Source organism: Peromyscus leucopus, chromosome 8a, assembly GCF_004664715.2.
Source record: "Peromyscus leucopus breed LL Stock chromosome 8a, UCI_PerLeu_2.1, whole genome shotgun sequence".
Taxonomy (NCBI): domain Eukaryota; kingdom Metazoa; phylum Chordata; class Mammalia; order Rodentia; family Cricetidae; genus Peromyscus; species Peromyscus leucopus.
In genome coordinates, this window is record NC_051085.1 from 27766293 (window position 1) to 27787215 (window position 20923).

A 20923-nucleotide genomic window follows, 5' to 3' on the forward strand; every position below is an offset into this window, starting at 1 on the left:
TCCTGTGAATCTTACCATCTTTCTGCCCCCTCTTAAAATGTTCCCTGAGCCTTAGGTGCAGGAGTTGTGTTGTAGATGTAGCCAGGGAAGTTGTTTCAAAGTCAGTCTTCTATGCCTTTGAAATGAGATCTTATGCCTTTGAAATCTCCTTTAACCTATAATTCCTCAATGTTAGCTATTTCTTTTGCCATTGTGATCAAATATCTGATGAGAAGCAACTTAAGGGAGAAAGAGTCTATTTTGGATGATGATTTAAGGGTATCTGGTCCATCATCATGGTTTAAGGGCATCTGGCTCATCATGCTGGGGAAGTCACAGAGGCAGGAGGATGAGGCAGCTTGTTACCTGTAGTGTTATATCCATAGTCAGGAAGCAGAGGGATAGGAATTCTGTCACTTAGCTGACCTTTTCCCTATTCATTTTGTATTCAATTTAAGTCACTCACCCATGGAACAGTGCTGTCCACATTCAGCACATCTTTTTATTCCTCCATTAATCCTCTCTGGAAACTCCCTCATTCAACACACACAAAGGTGTTCTTTACTCTTTTCTTAATCCAATCAAATGGAAAATGAAGATTGATCATTGTGCACTCAAAGAACACAGTAACCCTTACCTTATATCAGCATTATGTGTACTTATCAATGCACACTTCATAATGTATAATGGAAAAGCCAGATATTTGATACAAGCATTCTCAAAATTAATGAATGAATAATATAAAACTGAAACTCTGTTCATATTTTGCTACAAAGTGGTTTCCTTTGGAATGGGTGGTTAGATTGGAGGAATGCTTATACGTGGATGCTAGCTTTTTTTTTTTTTTACTATCTGATCTTTAAAGCAATCCATATTTTATGAGTGTCAAGTAAGCATTGAACACTGAATAAGTAGACTTGGGTTCAAGCCATGGCCTAGCGTTGTTATGTGATGCTGAACTGGCGATTAGCTTCATTCATAAATTAAGCATTGAGAGGACAAGAAAGGCCTTACATAGACACATTCTATATGTATTTGCCAGTAACCTTAAAAGCAAAATATAGTACTCAATATAAGAGCTGACCTGCTCAAGTCCACATTAGCTCTAGTTCTCATATATGTATTTGTTTCCAGGCCAGCGGTCACACAGTGAACAGTGAGCTCTAGTCTCAAAGGGCATGAAAAGGTTATTGTAAGAGAACATATCATTGGGTCTAAAGTTTGTATTGAAAAATGAGTGTGTCAATATTTTCTCATGTTCCCAAAGAGATGTGTAAAAGGGTATTCCTAGAGATCTTTAATGGTGTAATTTAAACTGTACTCTGTTTTACCAACATTGTGGCTTAATTAGGATCTATACATCAGTATAAATGATTGCTTGTCAGCAAAATCAACTGTATGTGTGTACCAGTTTCTGTCAGTAGCAGAATTAAGACAGCCAGATATTTATAAGCATTTGGGAATTCAAATCACAAAATCATCTTATTTTTATTTAATAAAAACAGACCTAATGTAATTATCAACCAATGACCTCATCTTTCTTACTCTAAAACATAGTCACAAGCAGAAAAAAAAAAAACAGCTGAAAGAAAATTGGGTGGGGCTTAAATTTTTGTTGTATAAACTTATTGAAAGTAGCAGCATTTGATTAAGTGGAAACTGAAGACTACATTCTTTTTACAGTAAGCTGAAGGATGTACCTTGCCGGCGTTTCCTGTTGTGAGCTTGTCCTGCCTTAATCCAGGCAGTGCTGTTAACATGTGGCCAAGAGGTTTGCTGAAAATAGGGTACATGCAAGACTAAGAAAGCTACAACTTCTACTTTATTATTATGAAATCCTCAAATCCAGGTTACAAAAACATATGACAACTACTAGAAATTTATGAATGGGGCTCAAAGTACTCAGGCTAGTCAGTAGAAATTGGGATTTTGACCTAGTTAGTTGACTCAAGATGGATGCTCTCGGTGGACTAGCACACAGCCAGAACCAACTAGAATGTAGCTAAAAGTGGCAGCACTTGGTCTGTTTTTCTGGAAACGACTGAAATGAAGGATGGCATATGCAAGTTAGCTGCAAGGCAAGTGGACTGTGTCCTAATCCAGCACTTCCCAAATTCCAATGTGCAAGCCAAAACAGTCACTATTGAGCATTGCTGGATTGAAGAGTGAGGTTCAGCAGGGTTATGCCACGCATCCTGAGGTCTCAGCTAGTCTATATCCAACGATGTCAAGAACAAATCACACAGAGTGGCCAGACACCAACCAACAAGGCCTGTTTCAGGACCATGGACAGCGGAACACACGTTTCCAAACTACTATGTTATCCGCTGTTTGCGTCAGTTCTCTATTTTCTGTGAACAGAACTAACCACAAAAATACACAATCAGGATTTCTTTTAAGTATTTGGGTTGTTGCTGGCCATGTGGAGGTTGTCCAGTTTATACAAACACATATCTATCTAGAGGAAGAAACTAGAAATGTGTCCCTTCAGCTTTTTTGCACCCACAGACAAAAAGAACCTGAGCAATTTATTATTTAGCACAGAACTAATGCCGGACTTATATAGTGTCTAACTACTGGTATGGTGCTGACATCATCAAAACCTGAGGGGAAGTAACACTCTTGATTGCATGATTGTTGAACAGTAGTATCATCTGCTGTTGCTAACCGCTCTGAACAAGAGTCGAGACATAGCGAAAACCAAAAATATGAGGAAGTGCTATTCAGAGTCAATGGGAAATGGAGTGAATGCAGTCTATTAAGATACATCATCCCACTGTCTTTTTCTTTTGCCTGCGTTCCTTCTACTTACGTCTTTATTTGAAGGATAGAATCAGAAAGGTCATTTCTCATTTGACTTTATTTTTCTGTGTCCCTGCTTTGAAATGTAACCATGGCTGCTAGTGGTGGAGCTCAGGGAATTTCAGACTATCAACCTATTCCACAGTTTGATCCACGTAGTTCAGTCAAAAGTCTAACAATCTCCTTTTCATTGGTGCTTTCATTTTCATGCTGAGGACCCTCTTCTTAGGTCTGAGGAGAGTATAGTCAGATTTGTGACAAAAAGACTTAATTTCATCCAATCTGTCTAATGATTTTTCTCTTAGCCTTGTACCTGATCTACTTAAACATACCCACGAACAGCTGGAGAGATTGTTCAGTGGTTAAGACCACTTGGTGCTTTTCTAGAGGACTCATGTTGGGCATCTCATAATTGTATTTTCTAATTCTAGCTCCTGTGACCTGGCCTCCTCTTCTGGTTTCTACAGACACCTGTACACAAATGGCATGTACACATACAGGCTCACACACATACATAAATATTTTTTAATCTTAAAATTCCAATGGTCATACTTTTTCATTCTGATATATGTTTCCATGTTTCTTTAAAAGTTTCTTCTCACCCATCAGGCTTGCATGTTTATAATGTACTGAGTAAAACTGCTCACCTTCATAGACATTTTTCCTCATTATTTCTTGATACTGGGGAAAGTTCTCCTTTCTTTTGTTACCATAGTATTAAACACATTTGGTGAGTGGGTGTGTATTCAATTAAATGTACTGAGCATATAACAAGTCAGAAGAACCTAATATATATTATTTTAACCTATCTTATAGCAACACCAGGTATTTTTTTTCTACTCAAGGAACAAGAGAAATGACATTCAAATGTCCTTCAGGTAATTAAACTTCAATTAGAGAGAGCAGTGCTTTTTCTCTACTCTGTACCCATGTGGTCTTTTAGGGTGGACTGGATCTAATGGAAAGTTACACATCTCAGAATGACACACTCACAAAATAATTATGTGTGAAGCACCAGCAGCTTTTACCCTGAGAAGCAGGGAACAGTTGATTCCCATTCATTATATTACAGTAGATATGCAGCTGCTAAGTTCAAAATCCATTACTGACATGGTATGCTCACTGGGCCCTTTTCAGATGTAAAATATTGGCCATTAGCAAAGATTAAATAATTTACCTGAGCTTGCCTTGAGCACTAAGTGCCAGAGAGGAACTGATGATTGTATCTTGGCGGTTGCTTAGACTACTGAACTGCAGATAATCCTCAATTTACAGGGCAATTTACTATTGAATTTTTCTAATACTAATTATTTTAAAAATACATTAAGATCATTTAATGTTGGTGATCTCACTTAGTCCTTCTTTTATTATTATGATTTGGCTGAATAATTAGAATGTAAGTTCAGATTGGTAATTATGATCAGTGGTCATAAGAATGAGTTTTGATCTTCCTCCATGGTCTTCACCCGTCTCTGAGGACCGCCTGGTCATTTGGTGTCTACAATGTCTGGATTGCCATTTTCAAGGTCACATTGTACATTTTAGATCATGCTCCCAGGGTGGGTTTGAACCTGTTTCTCATTCACTGGAAAGTCAGGAAGGATTCCTGGGTAGTGCCCACTCTCGGGAGCTTTAAGAAGAAGGAAAGATTCAGGACATTCCTTAAGAACAGTCAGAAGCTTAGTAGGCTCGACTCTTAATAGGGTTCCTTGAGAAATGCGTTAGGAAACCTAAAGGAACTGAGCAAATGGCTTTGGGCCAAAGACTCCTGATGAAGGTGGGAGAAACAGAAACCACAGATGGCTTGCAAGGTGACTCATTTCTCCAACCCCATCCCATCTTCTTTCATTTTTCAAAAGCATTTTGGTCATGCAATTTTACAAAAAGTGTTTAACCTCCAGATTGTCTAGTTGATGCAAGAAAAGTTTTACTTTCATTGCCCATTTTCCCAGTATCTCCTCACTGCCATAGGATGCAACCCTACTGGCCTGTCGGTCTCTAGGAGTTGCATTACATTCATTCATTTTGGAATGTAGAATTCTTCTCCTTCCTTTTTTTTTCTTTTCTTCCCTTTTTTCTTTTTTTGGCATGGAATCCTGAGAAAGGAGATCAGTAGATGACTCATTGCAATAGCTACATACCACAGCAGAATATTTGCCTATTGCCTATGAGTTTAAAAAACACCCAAAGAACTTGCAGGTTTACGAAACCATAGTCCAACTAATATTGGTGTGCTTCAATGTGGTTGTTGGAATATGAAATTTTATTTACTTATTTATGACCCTTCAGCAAGCATCATCGCTTTAGTCTCTTGCAGAAATGCAGGTAACTATCATTTCACTTTATGGATAAGACACGATTTCCACTCACTGGTACTTTTGGGTAACTTGAAGCCTTTATTGGATTTGATATCTGGAGCAGACTCATTTATTCTAATTCATAGGACGAAATTCGGCCCTCTCCCCCAAAAACCCTGTGCCCAGAGCACCCCACCCACCCACCCACCCACCCACCCAACTAGTCCACTCTATGGGATCTAACTTCCCAGGATGCTAAAGTAGTTTAATCCCCTGGGGGCTCAGAGCATGCAATATCCCTGGGGTGGAGGGAGGGTGGGCGGTTAAGTCTGATTGTGTTAGCACAGCACCCGTGCAGCCGCCAGGGGGACCCCGACCAGCCCAGGCTGCGTCTGTTAAGAAAGCATCGGAGGGGCGTGGAGCCGAGGGTCCTATGGCTTCTGCTTCCAGAAAACACCGAGTGGGCCGGGGATCTCCAGCTCTTATTGGGACAGGAGAGGCGGGGATCTCCGGCTCTGGAACCGGGGTCGGGCAGCCGTGAGAGGCGAGTGGGTGTGTCCGCTTCCGCCCGCTGGCCTTCAGCCGAAGCCGAGCGCCTGGAAGCGATACTTTGTTCCCGAGATGGGTTTTGTGCGCGCGCCCTCCTGGCTCTAGAAGTACAACTTTGCAGCCAGGGCGCGGGGCGGCTGGGTTGGGGTTCGAGAGGAGAGGGGCAGATCCGCCAGGCGGCTCCAGGCACAGCGGGGTGGCAGGGCCGGCGGAGTTCCCACGGGTCGTGGGCGGCGGTGCGATTGGCACCGTCTGGGTCCCCGGCTGGCGGCGACGCTCCGGGAAGCCCGTCTCCGCCCTCGCCCCCGATCCTCCTCTTGGGAGGTGGGGAGAGAGTTCGGGGGCTGGAAGCCATCGGGAACCGAGCCCAAAACTTTCCCCGGAGCCCCGCGTTCCTTTTGTCTTTCTTGGCAGCGGGGCGGAGACGCCTTAGCTGCGATCCGCTTGTCCTGCCTGGCCTCGCTCGCCTTGCCCCACCGGTGCCCCGGGAGGGCAGGGGTGCTGGGACTCCGCGCGTCCGATGGCGGCGGCCGCGTCCCCCAGATGCGCGAGTCAGGGCGCCCGCACCCCGGCCTGACTCATCCTCCCGCGGTGACCGCGCGGGGCGTCCTCAGCCTGAGCCCCGCGGGGATGGGGAGTGAGACCGAGGCTGCCCGCCGTTGCCCAGATTCCTCCTGACGCCCCCGACCCGGCCGCCTCCCACGCTGGTCCCCGGAGGCGCACGCCGTCGCGACAGCTGCGAGAGCGAAGAGCCCCAAGAGGCCACCCAAGCCCGGAGACACGGCGCTCAGGACAGGTGAGGGGACCACCAGGGCGCTGAGGGACTTGCAGAGGTGGGTGGGCGAACCCTGCAGCGGTACTCGGGGCTTCTGCAGCCCCCCCCTCTCCTCCCCTCCGCTTTAGCCTGCAGAGTTAGGGGGAAACACCGACTCCCAAAGTTTGGGGAATGAACCAAGTCCGCCATCAGTTCCAGACTACTCGGTCCCCGGAGCACAGGAGAGGTGGTGCGGGGCAGCGTGTGAGCAGCCGGCTTCTGCGAGCGCCTGGCTCCGTGTCGTCTTCGAGCTACACCCTCCTTTGTCTAGGTTCCAGAGTCAGCATTCTTTGTGAGGATGTCTATGGCGTTAATCTGTGGTAGAACAAAGTGTGGGCAGAGGTTCTTAGAACAGTGTTTCAGTGTGGTCTTGCCTACATAAGAGAAGCGAAGAGGAGAGGCAATTATCCGTAAGATTCAGCACGGTTCTCCTCCCCACAGAGTCTGCCTTAAGGGAAAGGACTCGAAAGGTTTGCTCCATTGATTGTTTTGCAATAATTGATTGTTCATGCCAACCTTATGCGTTATGAAGGCACAGGATTTTCTTGTTTGCTGCTTTAAAAAAAATCTGAAATGTGTGTGTGTGTGAGTGTGTGTGTGTTAAAAAAAACGATTCATTGTTCACTACCAGGCATTGATAATGTCAGAGAGAAAGGCAGATATGCAGATACAATTAAGTAACTTGAATTAGAATCTGTACTCATTAGTCTGATAGGTAGATAACTGAGTAACAGGGTCTTCAGTCCCTGTACACCTTAGTCTGGTGTATTTCAAAACTAAATATGCCTGGTTTACCCCCGCGCTGTCTTTTCTTTCGAAGACCTTCAGTGGTTGACAGCAGAAACCGGTTCAGGAATCGGTAAATGTAATTTGTATCCAACTATTTCCTTTTTGCAATCAAGTTTCACAGCGTTTTGTGCGTAGATGTTACCAGTGGGCGCGAAAGCTGTTTCCGGTAATAATAGTGTGCCATTTGCTGCAGGATGAAAACACATCCAATGACCTTTTGTTTCTGAATTGACTGTTGGTACTAGGACATCTTATCATTTTGCTGAAAAGTAGAACATATCTTGAAACTTTTTAAGGCCCAGTTTATTTCCACGCTGTTGGTTCCCCACACTGAAAGCATCTGCTGGCCGTTCCCTGCCTTTCAAATAGCTCAAGTGAGGAATGGGCAATCTTCTAAAAGAAAAGCCAGTGCTTCCATTAAGTGGAAATGGTCCCTCAACACTTTAGCAATTTAATGTTGCATTTTGAATTTTAAAAATGTATACTGGGGTGTTAATAACTTTTCTTTAACAATCCTACCAGGTATCTTAAAATTATGAGATAATTTGTAACCAGGGCTATAATTACCTTTGTATCTAGGCTGGGAAAGCCTTCAGTAGGAGAGAGCTGGTATGTAGGAAGACTCTGAATGTTAGATCCAGAGAGCTGGCACAGAGTAACTTAACCTGTTGCTTCTGAGGCTGGCCTAGGTAAACACAAAGTATTCATATGACACCTGGAACCAGGAAGGGCTGGAAGCTCAGGAGCCCCCGGTGAGGGGAGATTGCTGTTCTTGTCATTTTAAGGTAGCACAATTTTAAGATACGCTTTTGAATGTGCCAAGAATTGGATTGCTACATTTGGACTTTCACAGTTTCCAGATTTTGACAATGGCTCATTGGACACAGAAAGAAAACTTCTGACATCAGGGGGAGTGAATCTGAAATGATAGGCTAAGCTAGATCTCACCAGACCTCAATGAAAAGAAAAAGAAACTCAAACTCTGTCTGTGGAAACAAGAGTAAAAACAAGCAAATGCCACCTTTTGCATTTCTTAAGAAAATGGGATTTTAAAAAGTGTTCACGGGAAGTCAAAAGTTATTACATTGTTTATCAACCAGAATGTAGAATTTAAAAAATGAGGATATATAGTGTTTCTCTCCCTGAATAGGAGACATTTGGAAAAAGAACTTGTGTAAGGGGAAGAAAAACAAATCTGAGATGAGGTGAATCTTTGATGTTCTCCAGGAAAATGAGACTTGCAGTTTTATCAAGTTTATTTGCTTGTCCCTGGACTGAAGGTGGGTTTTGTCTGCTAGTGTCTGACACATACCCAGACACTCAGAGCACTGATGAGCACTCACTGAGAGGTCGTACAACAGAGGATACCCAACAGGAGTTAGGCTGGTAAACATAGTCCAGACTTTGAGGCATGTGGAGTATTGGAGTGTCTGTGGACACCAGGAGACTGGTGCAGACTCCAGAGCAGTTCAGGCAGATCCCAACTGGCACTGCTTGGGAAGATGTCATCTTCACGTAGTTACTGATTATGTAGCCTTGGATTAGTTGTTTAGCCTTTCTGGTCCCTGATGTCCTCATCTGCACAGTGACCTTGGATTGGAGACCTTAAATAATGTTCTCGTAAATAATGCTACAGGATTAGTTCTGGTGGAATTAAGGATACAGAAAAATATCTGAATGTGAGGGGTGTATGGCTTGTAGTGTGTGGGATGGAGGTAGGCAGGATATAAGATGGCTGGATGTGGGGAAAGGATAATGCCTGACAGCTGGAAATGAAAACAATCTAGCCCAGGGCATGTGGTCCATCATGATGATCCCAGTTGACAGTAAAATCAAATAACAAATACCAACTCTCATTCGGTGCTTGTTGATTTTCCATGAGTTTTCACAAATAATAGCAATTGATTTTTCTAACAACCTCCAGAGGTAATTAGAGCAGAAAGGTGATGGAGGCCAGGCTGGTGCTACAACACACGTTAGCAAAGTGCACTCTATTGCTTCTCTGCATGGAGATAGAAGAGACGCTAGGCATGCCTTGGAAACCCTGAGGAAAGAAGAGAGGTAAGCTTGATGTCCGACTTTAATGGAGGGTTGAATCTTTCAGTGAAAACTTTATTCTAGAAGACAAAAATGCCTGATTATGAGTTTGAGAATATCTGGGATGCCTTGGGTTCTGACCGTTGGTGTTTAGTCTGGTTGCTCCAGTTTCTACCCACTTAACCCCTTCCCCCTTTCCTGAATGGGAGTTGACTTACAAATGGGTCCTTGATAAGACTGTTCCAAGAACTCCGAGTGCACTGTAAAAAAGGAAATACCTACAAACAACATAAAGGCAAGGATCTGTGGACCAAGTCACTGTTGGTAGGATATGTAGGAATAAGTCATTCTTTGGAAACTTTATCACCAGAGGGGAAATTACACAGAAAAATAAAACAAAAAAAAATAGGAGTATTGCAGAGTAGGAAAACAGGGTCCCTTCCTGCTGTATCTGCTCCCCCTGTTCTGAACATCACATTGCAAAAGATGGCCCAGCATCTCTGCCATCACTCCCCTCAGGATTTCTGTGAGTTGGTCAAGGATTCATTTGATTCTATGCACATGTAACTAGATTAGGCCAGAAAGGATTTGCGGGCCGATGTGAATGGAAAGTCTAAAAGTGGATCTTGCTTCAGTTCCTGGTGGAATCCGAGAAGCATGTGACTTTGTCTGGATTCTTTCTCTCCTTCTTTCTTAGCTCCACTTCTCTCTGGATCAGTTTTATCCAGAGGTCTTTCTTTGTGAAAAGAAAGTCATTGTAGCTCCAAACCTATGCTTTCGGGTTGAGATCCATAAGAAAGAGAGAGATCCTGTCTCCTCTGTGTCTCATTTATACCTCTTTGGAAGGATTCTTAGATTCTGGCTTCAATGGCCACAGCATTAGTCCCTACGTACAGTAGAGAGTGTCCTGTGGTAGCCTGGGTTAGGATCTGTGCCAGACTCTTTCTCTGTGTGGTTTTTGGTAGCATACAGATGCTGATGGGAAGGCGATGGCTGCTTCTTGATGGACAGTTCTGTAAAGATCACAGAGAAGTGGTACACAAAGCAAATGGTGCTCCAGATAAAAACAATGTACTTGTTACTATGTATAATTGTTCTCACCTACACAGTGATGCATACTTTGCACATAGGCAAGTCTCTGCGTCAAAGTGTGCACGTGTGTGGAGGCCAGAGGTGGACATTGGGCTTTCTTCCTCAGTTACCTTCTCCAGGTTAATATTTCAGACAGAGTCTCTCACTGAATCTGCATTTCACCAATTGACTAGACTGGCTGGCCAGGGAACTTCAAGAATCTGCCTATCTCTGCTCTCTCTCCTCACCCCAGCATGGACCCCAGACCCATGCTGCTACACCCACCATTTTACAGGGGTGCTGGAGAGCCAAACTCTAGTCCCCATAAATGCACAGCAGCACTTTACATCCATCTCCCTAGCCCCTAAACTACTGGTGTGGCAGGTCCCACGGGCATGCTTTATGTCATTATATTGTTTAAGCTTCTCAAGAGTCTAAAGTGAGAAAACCAAAAGCTGGAGGGGGCGAATAACCAAGTCAAGATTTTGTAAGCACTAAGTGGTAAATCCTGGATTCCAGCTCTGAGCCTGACAGCCACAGCCTATGCTATACCGAGGTGCAATATCATTTCTCAAGGCCAATGTGGGGATACATTGTAATAGACCAAACTGAATGGCAGGCTTAGTAGACTTTCTTGTACACAATCTAAGTGCCAGACATGAGTGTCCTTCAGATGGCACAGGACAGGATTATTTATGCAAAGTTGCCAAGCATGCATGCTCACAGACATATCAGACAAGGTGTCAAGGTGAGGCTCCAGCAAAGCGTTCCCATGTACGGATTCTTGGTATGGAACTTGGCATAGCAGGAAGAGGAGGGATGGGGGCAGGGCCGGAAGAATGAACAGGTGGGCAGATCAATAGAACAGCTACAGTTTGATTGTTGGCCTGAGAACAGGAACTCGGCCATATGTCTCCACTTTACCCGTCTTCCCTAGGTAAATCAATAGAATATGAAATAGGCATCTCCTCAGAGGGAGGGGGATTCTATTCGCTGTCAGTCAGGCATTGTGTGCCCAGAGAAGCTGACATTTGCAGTGTATTTGCCATGCACCTTAGATGTACATGATCTCTCTAAATCTTCACTACAGCCTTGGAAAGATAAGTAGAATCTATATCCCCTTTTGGAGCCAAGGCATGAGGCTCAGAGAGGTTAATATTATTTGCCTGAACTTCTGGAGTCAGACAAGAATCTGAAGGAGCTGGCACAGAATCCCAGATCTGTCAGAATCTGGAATTTATCCTGGATTTTCAGGGAGTCTCTCTGATCCTAGCAGGGCAAGGTCAACTTCAAGTCTGAGTGAGAAGTGGGGAGTCCTGCAGATATCTGGTTATGAAAGAAGACAGTGAGGTGGGTGACCTTTAAGACTCGTGAGTGTGAGAGCAGGACCATGTAAAGAGTTGGCCTACAGAGGTGGGTTCGGCTTTGTCAAAACACAATTCTCTAGTTGAATCTTCCCTCCAGTACAGAGTTCTTATCACCAGGCAGGGTGAATACACCAGCAGGTTAGATGCTTGAGAGGTTAATTTTAGTGATTGCTTTCAGTTACAGACAAGGACATCTCTGCCAATGGCCATGGCCCGAAGTCACCTTCAAACATGAAGATGCTGTGCTTTAGAAAGATGGAAAGTAAGAAATAGACACAGAGAACAGAGATTGAGAGAGAGAATGTGACCAATGACATGCTGAGTACAGTGGATACATGGAACATCCTAGTTATATTAGTATCACCCTAAGGTCCTACTTGAAAGGCTGTACTATGAAATATGAATGACATAATGTCATTCTGCAAAAAATGCAAAAGAAAACTTTTATTGATTTAGATGTATGGATAGATGTATGTGCAGTTAGATGTATGGATAGATGTATGTTCACTCTGTGTGTGTGTGTGCTCGTGTACACGCATGTATAAGAAGAGTAATAAGATATACGAAAAATAATTTATTTGTGAGAATCTCATAGCCTATTTCAGAAAGTGAGGCTCAAGGAATTTTTCAGAGTAACAGAGAGTGCAGAGCTAGCTACTGTTATGAAATACACAGCCACAACAGCTGGGCATAAATGCTATGAAGACAGAAAGGAATAGGACATCTGAAATGCAGGTCAGACACCAGAGGCTTCCAGCAGAGAAGAAGGAGGGCATCCAGTGCTCTGCAGCCAGAAATCACCAGGACTTCCCTGGGGTTGAACAAATTATTGATTGCTCATTAAAAAGAGGGCAAATGTACACAGGGGAATGAGAGGTATCTCAGTGTGAGAGAGTTGGGCATTACTGATATGATTTTGGCCAGGGTTGTGGGGTTTGGGAATGGGGATTGCAGTGGTGTAAATCCTGTGACTCTGTATCTTCATAAGGCTTATCTAGAAGGAGGCAGAGCTAGAGAAGCAGTGGTTGGGGCCGGGGAGGTGGCTCAGTCAGTGAACTGTGAGTCACGAGCATGGGGACCTTAGTGAGGCAATTCCACGGAGTCTGTCTGATAATCAAGGAGATTTATTTTGGATTAACTCACAACACGCATAACGGAGTTGGTCGTGGGATCAAGGAGGGGTGGGGCCCGGTCCAGCGCGGTTCGCTGAAGAACTCTGCCTTGATCCGCAGCACCAGCATCCAGCATCTAAGACCACAAGGTAGCCAAGAGAGGGAGCACCTACGCATCCCAGGTCTTAAGGGGTCCGCCCCCGCCCCGGCCACGCCCCGGGGGAGGGGGGCAGGTACCTAGCAGTTGCCTGCTGCCTCCTAAGGGTGGTGCTTCAGGGGTAAAGCACAGACGACCACCCTTGCATCTTAGTTTGTATCGCCATCGTGCCTGCAATCTCAGCACAGGGACAGAAGGACCTCAGAGGCTTGCTAACGTCAGCCAGGTGGACTGAATGGGTGAACTCTGGGTTCAGTGAGAGGTCTGGTTTCAGAAAACAATTCTGAAGGAAATGGAGGAAAGCTGACACTTGACATCAGCCTCTGGCACCCTGAATCAGGGGATCATTATTCGGGTCAGACAATGTTCATGTTTTTCTCCCATTGGACTAAGTGGTCCTTGAGGTAAGGGATTGAGTCCCATAACATAGTAAGATAGCCACATATAAATAATGATGGAGACACACTGAATTAAAGCTGTGAACGAGAAGAATATTGGAGTTTTATGAAACCAAAATAATACAAGGTTTTGTTTTTGTTTTTATGATGAGTGAACTAATTCTAGAAGTGTTGAGGGAAAAAAAAACATTTTCTTTTTAAAAATCATCATCTTTAGTGTGAGATGTGGCATGAATTAAAAAATCCTCAATACTCCATCCAGGCAGATATTAGTGTCAAAGGGACACATTTTCCCTTTCTTAGTAATGGGAGTCAGATGGGCCCAGAGAACATATACGTGTGCACATACTTATAACACAACAGTTACTCAATACTTCTGAAGAGTTATTTTTGTTTCTAATTGCAAAGCAAAGCCCACTCTCAATTAAAATTTTGGAAAATACATTAAGGATTAAAAAAAATCTAGGGAGAAATCTTAACTATAATTCTATAACCCAAAGGCACCCATAACATTTGGCATTTTTTCTCCTCATTTTTAATGAGTTTTTTTTCCATACTTAATATTACAACCTGCTCTGTTTGCTTAACCTTATGTGTTAAATACTTTCCAAATTCTAGGCAACTTTAATAATGTCTGTGTAATATTGGGTTACATGGTGTATGTCATGGTTTATTAATCATACCCTTAAACTTGGACCTCAAGGCTATTTCCAAACATTTGGCATTATAAATAGTACTTTGATGAAACCCTTCTTCAAACAGGGGATTTTTTTTTTTCCCTTTGAGACAGGGTCTAAATTATGTAACCCTGGCTAGCCTGGAACTCACTATGCAGACAAGATGTCCACCTGCCTTTGCCTCCCAAGTTTAGGGATTAAAGGCATGTGCCATCAGACTTGGCTATTTCTTTAGTTTTAAAGAAATGTTCTACAATAGTTTACATTCCATTAGAGATAGGTGTGTGTGTGTGTGTGTGTGTGTGTGTGTGTGTGTGTGTGTGTTTGAAGATGAATGGCATGGTTTTCATGTGGAGATCAGGGGATAATTTCAGAGTCAATTCTCTCCTGCCACCTTATAATAGCCATGCTGGAGATGTCTTTCTGTATGCTGTGAAATGCAGGAGCCGGGTGGACACAGGAATACATAGCCAGGGATCAAACTCAGGCCCTCAGGCTTTTACTCACTGAGCTGTCTTGTTGGTCCGCACATGCACAGGCATGCACACACACACACACACACACACACACACACATGCTCACATGCTCATACCTATGTACATGAATAAACCTAAAAATATTTTAGCAGATTATTTCTTTAATAAAATATGTGGATGGATAGACAATTCTGAGAAAGGCTGTAAATTTATAAGACGCTTGATATTTAATACGTAACTGATTATCACAGGAAGTGAAGTTGTTATTGATGTAGCAGGGAAATGCCCTTCACCATGCCCTCCCAACATTGTGTGTGTATATTATATATGTGTATATGATATATAGGAATGTATATAAATACATGGATGTTTTGCCTGCTTGTATGTCTGTGTACCACAAGTGTGAAGTACTTGAGGAGGATAGAAGGAGGCATAGGATTGGATCCCCTGGAAATGGAGTTACAGATGGTTATGAGCCACCATGTGGGTGCTGGAAACTGAATCTGAGTCCTCTGCAAGAGCAACAAACAAGTGCTCATCACCACTGAGCCACCTCTCCGGCCCCTTCTTCATTGTTTTTAAACCAAAGAACCCTTGGCTTAAAGGTGGCTGCTAGCTTACGTCAGTTGCAGATTTTTTTCTTTTATTACCAAACACACTCTTCCTAGAATATAGATTTACAAAAGACTTTGGTGAGACACTCAACTGTACTAAAAAATGTTATAAGTGTTCCTGACCAAGAAGATAGGGACCCATTACTGAGAAAAAAAATGAGTGGGAAAATGAGTTTTTGAAAGTGAGTAATATCTTCTTTGTGATAAAGGGGATGGAGGCACTCTGTAGACTGGGCAGTGTGTTCCAGAACAATGGGCTATTGAGCATGCCCTGTGTGCTAGTTTCCTTTCTGTTACTGTGATAAAAACACCCTGACTAAAGGTAACTCACAGGAGGAAAGGGTTTATTTCAGCTTACAGGCTATGGCCCATCACTGAGAGATGCCAGGGTCGGAATGCAAGCGGGAACTTGAGGCCAACCCAGCTTCCTCTTCCACACGGCATGATATCTAACCAGGGACCTCCCAGCTCAGGAAGCACAGCAGAAACCATGCTGGATGCTGCTCGCTAACTGGTTCACTCGGGCTCATGCTCAGCTAACTTTCTTATATAGTCCATGACCATCTGCCTAGGGAATGGTGATGACCACCGTGGGCTGGGCCCAAAGGCAATGACCAGTGAGCTTGACCCTTCTACCTCATTAACAATCAAAATAAAGCCCCACAGACACGCAGTTCCTCAACTGAAGCTCTCTTCTCAGACGACTCTAGGCTGTGTCAAGTTGCCACTGCCAACGCTAACCAGGAAAACCTGCTCATTGTGCTCATGACGGCATAATTTCATCAAGCTGGGACCAAGAGAGGGCAGGCCTGTGTTCTTTATTCCTGAGTCACCTGCTTAATGACTGGGGCAAGATTATCCTGGGAAGCAGGGTGCAAAAACACCCAGGATTTCCCTGAAGACTGTTTCTACCCACTGATTTCCCCCAAGAAAAAGCAAATGATGACTCTGAGTTTTCAAGATTCTGATTCTGTACATTTCCAAAGAAAAAAAAATCAATCATGATAGAGTATTGAATTTTCAGACATGAATTTTGGGTTTTATCATAAGAAGGGGTGATTTGCAATATACTTAAACCTCTGTATATATTTTTGTTCTCTTGATACACTGTGTAAGACTATACATGGGAACTCTTAAGCTTACTGTGCCCATCACTCTGAGGTGTGTTTTAAATACCAATTTCATCTTATCAACAGCTACCATTTCTCCATAAAAATAATCTGTCTTCTTACAAAGGAAAATATCACAACTGTTTTGCAGGCTGCAATCAACTCTAGACAAAAATCATTTATGTTTATTTGAGAAATAATTACCTAAAGAATGTTATTCAGTAGACGCCATTTTGTCAAATGTGAGTCAGCTTACTGTGTTTGTGTGTGTTCATGTGCTCACATGTTCCACAAGTGTGCCTGTGAAGCCAGAAATCAACCCTGGGTGTCTTACTCAATCATTATCCATCTTGTATATTGGGACAAGGTTTCTCACTGAACCTTGAGTTTACTGATAGAGCGAGGCCACATGGCCAGTCAGCACGAGGAATCTACCTGCCTCCACCTCTCCAGGACTGGGATTACAAGCATGAACCACTGTGCCCAGTATTTTTAATGTGGGTTCTGGGAATCAAGATCAGCCTCTCATCTTTGGATAGCAAGTGTTTTTTTGTTTTTGTTTTTGTTTTTTTAACCAAGTAATCCATCTCCCAGCTTGAGATCTCTTCTTATACAGTGTTGATGCATGAGATTGTGTAGAAAAGCATGTCCTATATATTTATTATTCTCTTAGTGATAAGATGTGAAGGTTCTGATAGCATACATAAAAGAGCAAATATGAACTCAACAGGAAGTTCATTAATTAGTAAGTGAGTCGATAAATAGTGTATGCTGGCAACTGCAGATGGGGAAGGGAGAAAAATGAAAGTGATTGAACTTGTACATGGAGGAAACAGTGGTCACAAACAGACCAAGTGTCAGGTAGTAGGAAGGGCTTGAGGAAGGAGCTAACGTACAGAGTCATGGGCAGCAGACAGCTGGAGCACCTGAGCTGAGACCTGTGAGACAATGAGGGGCCAGCCCCACACATCTGAGAGGAATGGGATAGATTTTATAGAAGACCATTGGGAAGCCACTATAAGGCTGTGCTTTGGGATGTGATGGTGGAGCAATGAAACACAGGACTTGAGGAAAGAATGCAAAACGGTACCTCACTGTGATCATGGATATCGGGATAGGAACAAAAGCAACATTTATTTAGGAGATTTTTCTATAATGGACAGTTATGCTTAAGATGAGCTGTGCATCACTCTATGACTGAAGACATTACATATGCAATGTTCACCTTCCAAGTTTAGTATAGACATGATGTATAAATTAGCATAAGTGAATAGGTATGCATATTTAATATATATGTAAATAACGTTTCAGTAGAATGTACATAGACAGAGCTTATTATTTTTATTTCATTTATTTATTTTGTATCCTGGCTGCAGCCTCCTCCTCCCATCATCCCCTCCCAGTCTCTCTCCCCCATTTACCCCACCCCACCTCCCAATCCTTTCCTCTTCCATCTCCATCCAGGAAAAGGCAGGTCTCCTATGAGTAGCAATAAAACATGGTATATCAAGTTGCAGTAAGACTAAGTACCACCAATATATAAAGGCTGGGCAAGGCGGCCCAATATGAGGAGTACCCAAAGCCAGTAAAAGAGTTGGAGACAGCCCCTGTTCCCGCTGTTATGAGACCCACAAGAGGGCCAAGCTACACAACTGTAACATATAAGCAGAGTGCCTAGGTCAGTCTCATGCAGGCTCCCTGATTGTCCATTCAGTCTCTGCGAGCTCCTATGAGACCAGGTTAGTTGATTGTGTGAGCCTTCCCACAGTGTCCTTGACCCCTCTGGCTCCTACACTCCTTTCTCATCCTCCTTAGCAGGATTTCCGAACTCTGCCTAATGTTTGGCTGTGGGTCTCTGCATCTGCCTGCATCAGTTGTTGGATGATGCCTCTCTGATGACAATTGGGCCAGGCACAAGTCTGGTCTCAGGAGATGGCCAGTTCAGGCTACTTATCCACTATTGCTAGGAGTCTAAGCTGGAGTCCTCCACATAGACTCCTTGGAGATTCCCCTGTGCCAGTCTTCTGCCTGACTCCCAAAATGCCCCCCCCCCACTTCAGCACTCCCCTTCAGCAGTCTTATCCCTATTCCTCCCCCCAACCTGATTGTTCATGTCCCCAACCTTACACACCTCAGTCCACTCATGAAATCTCTCCTATTTCCCATTCCCAGGAAGATCTGGGTGTCCCCCATGAACACTCCTTATTACCTAGTCTTTCTGGATCTGTGGACTGTAGCATAATTATCCTTTATTTTACAGCTAATATCCACTTATGAGTGAGTACATACCATGTTTGTCTTCACCTGTCTGGGTTACCTTATCAGGATGATTTTTTTTTCTGGTTCCTTCCATTTGCCTGCAAATGTGTCCTTGTTTTTTACAGCTGAGCAATGCTCCATTGCAAAAATGTGTCACATTTTGTTTATTCATTCCTTGGTTGAGGGACATCTAGGTTGTTTCCAGGTTCTGGCTATTACAAATAAAGCTGCTATGAACATAGTTGAGCAAGTGTCCTTGTGGTATGATTGAACGTACTTTGGGTATATGCCCAAGAACGGTATAGCTAGGTCTTGTGGTAGATTGATTCCTAGTTTTCTGAGGAACCACCACACTACAAGTTTGCACTCCCACAAGCAGCAGGGGAGGGTTCCCCTTGCCTGCACTGCACAAACTTGGAAAGTCTAAAGGAAATGGACAAATTTTTTGATAGATACCACTTACCTAAGTTAAATCAAGATCAGATAGACAATTTAAATAGGCCAATAACCCTTAAGGAAATAGAAGCAGTCATTAAAAGTCTCCCAACCAAAAAAAAAAAAAAAAAAAAAAAAAAGCCTAGGGCCAGTTTTAACACAAAATTCTACCAGACTTTCAAAGAAGAGCTAATACCAATACTCTTCAATTATTCCACAAAATAGAAATAGAAGGAACATTGCCAAATTCTTTCTATGAGGCCACAGTCACTCTGATACCCAAATCACACAAAGACCCAACAAAGAAAGAAAATTACAGGCCAATTTCACTCATGAACATTGATGCAAAAATACTCAATAAAATACTGGCAAACCAAATCCAAGAATGCATAAAAGAAATCATCCATCATGACCAATAGGCTTAATCCTAGAGATGCAGGGGTAGCCTAACCTACCACAGAGATTTTAATAATGTAAAACATATATTTGTTTAACTCCGTCTAACATAATGCCTGTTTATTATACCCATTTAGTAAATGTTTGCCAAATTAACTACATGGAATAATTTATACTGTAAGAAAAAGTCATAGTGGAATATGAAATCACTCTTAAGACGCTGCACTGCAGTTGTTTGAAAATGTATATCCATTAACTATACTTTGAATTCCATAGTAATATAACTGTAATCACAATGTTACAAGTTAAAATATTGAAAATAAAAATATAACACACAGAAACAATCACCATTCCACATACCTTTCTTCCCCCCTAGATGGGTAGAAATCTTTGGAAATCCCACATTTATAAAAAGGTTTTAGCAAAGGAACGTGGTGGTGTATTCTTTAGTCCCAATACTTGGGAGGCAGAGGCAAGAGAATCTCTGTGAGTTTGAGATCAGCCTGTTCTACATAATGAGTTCTAGGACAGCCATGGATATGTAGAGAAACCATATCTCAAAAAACATACAACAACAACAAAAATACCAAAGATAAATAAATAAAAATAAAACACAAAAAAGGTTTCATTAGCATCATGTGGTCCTGTCACATCTTCTTCAACATGTGGAAATTACTTATCTTCTGAGTTTCCCAGTCCTAGACTTGACCTTTAGTCAAAATGTCTCTGCTAACTCCTGCATAGCAAAATGTTAAAGGAAGGCACAGCACAATCAGTGATGTTTGTTAATTGAATATTTAGTCCAATGTCTTTGAGGAGATGTTTTCAAATAGACTTATGTGATACCTGCTATTTGTTGAGAGAATACTAAGTGTCTCCCATGGCGCTTGTACTAGAAGATTAAGAGGTTTCTATCAAGGGAACTCAGAGTCGCAAGAGCCATCAGGTGAGACTGTGTCCTCAGCAAAACTGAGACTTACAACAAGATGCTACACAGGACCCCTTGAGTCTTAGTCTAAAAAGGAGGAGTGAGGAACAGAAGATGAGGCTTAATTCACAGCTGCTGCAATTCAGAATCTGCTATGTGATATTCAAAGGCGTCTTACAGAAGACAGGTGAAAAGGGCCATGCATGGCAACCTTCTCCAGGTAACAATGCCACCTGTGTCCAGATCCTCTGTTCTGCAGATATTACCCTGGGGATCTCCTGCTACAGCTGCCCGAGGCTGGCATGCTTGGCAGGCCCAGAGACTCTTGCTATCCACAAGTCTTCCAGCCTAGCCCTCACTTCATCTTCATACTTCAGGCTGTACCTTAGATCCCCGTAGGGGGACAGAAACCTAGCAGTTCCTTGAACGCCCCCTCCAAAGACTCCCTACTGCCCTCTCTTCACATAATCTTTCACTTTGGAATTGAAGTTTCAATCCTGTTTGGTGGTCAGTTCTATCAGAGTCTGGGTCACTCATTCATTCTTTTACCTGTTGGTTCTGAGTGTTCGCCATCTACACTCCTATGCCTTGGAAATGTGACAGGAAACAAAGTTCTATTCTAGCTGGAGGAGACAGCACAGATGTAATTTATTACAA

General features: G+C 43.0%; 1 protein-coding gene across 2 annotated transcripts in view; it reads left to right on the forward strand.

The window, feature by feature from the left end:
• The first annotated feature begins 5875 nt into the window (after positions 1-5875).
• Positions 5876-20923, forward strand: part of Tmem200a (transmembrane protein 200A) — an 84421-nt gene continuing 69373 nt past the window's right edge. The window contains exon 1 of one of the 2 annotated variants that reach the window (XM_028877394.2): positions 5876-6423. The gene's annotated coding sequence lies outside the window, so the exon portion shown is untranslated. The other variant, XM_028877395.2, reaches the window with a different exon arrangement.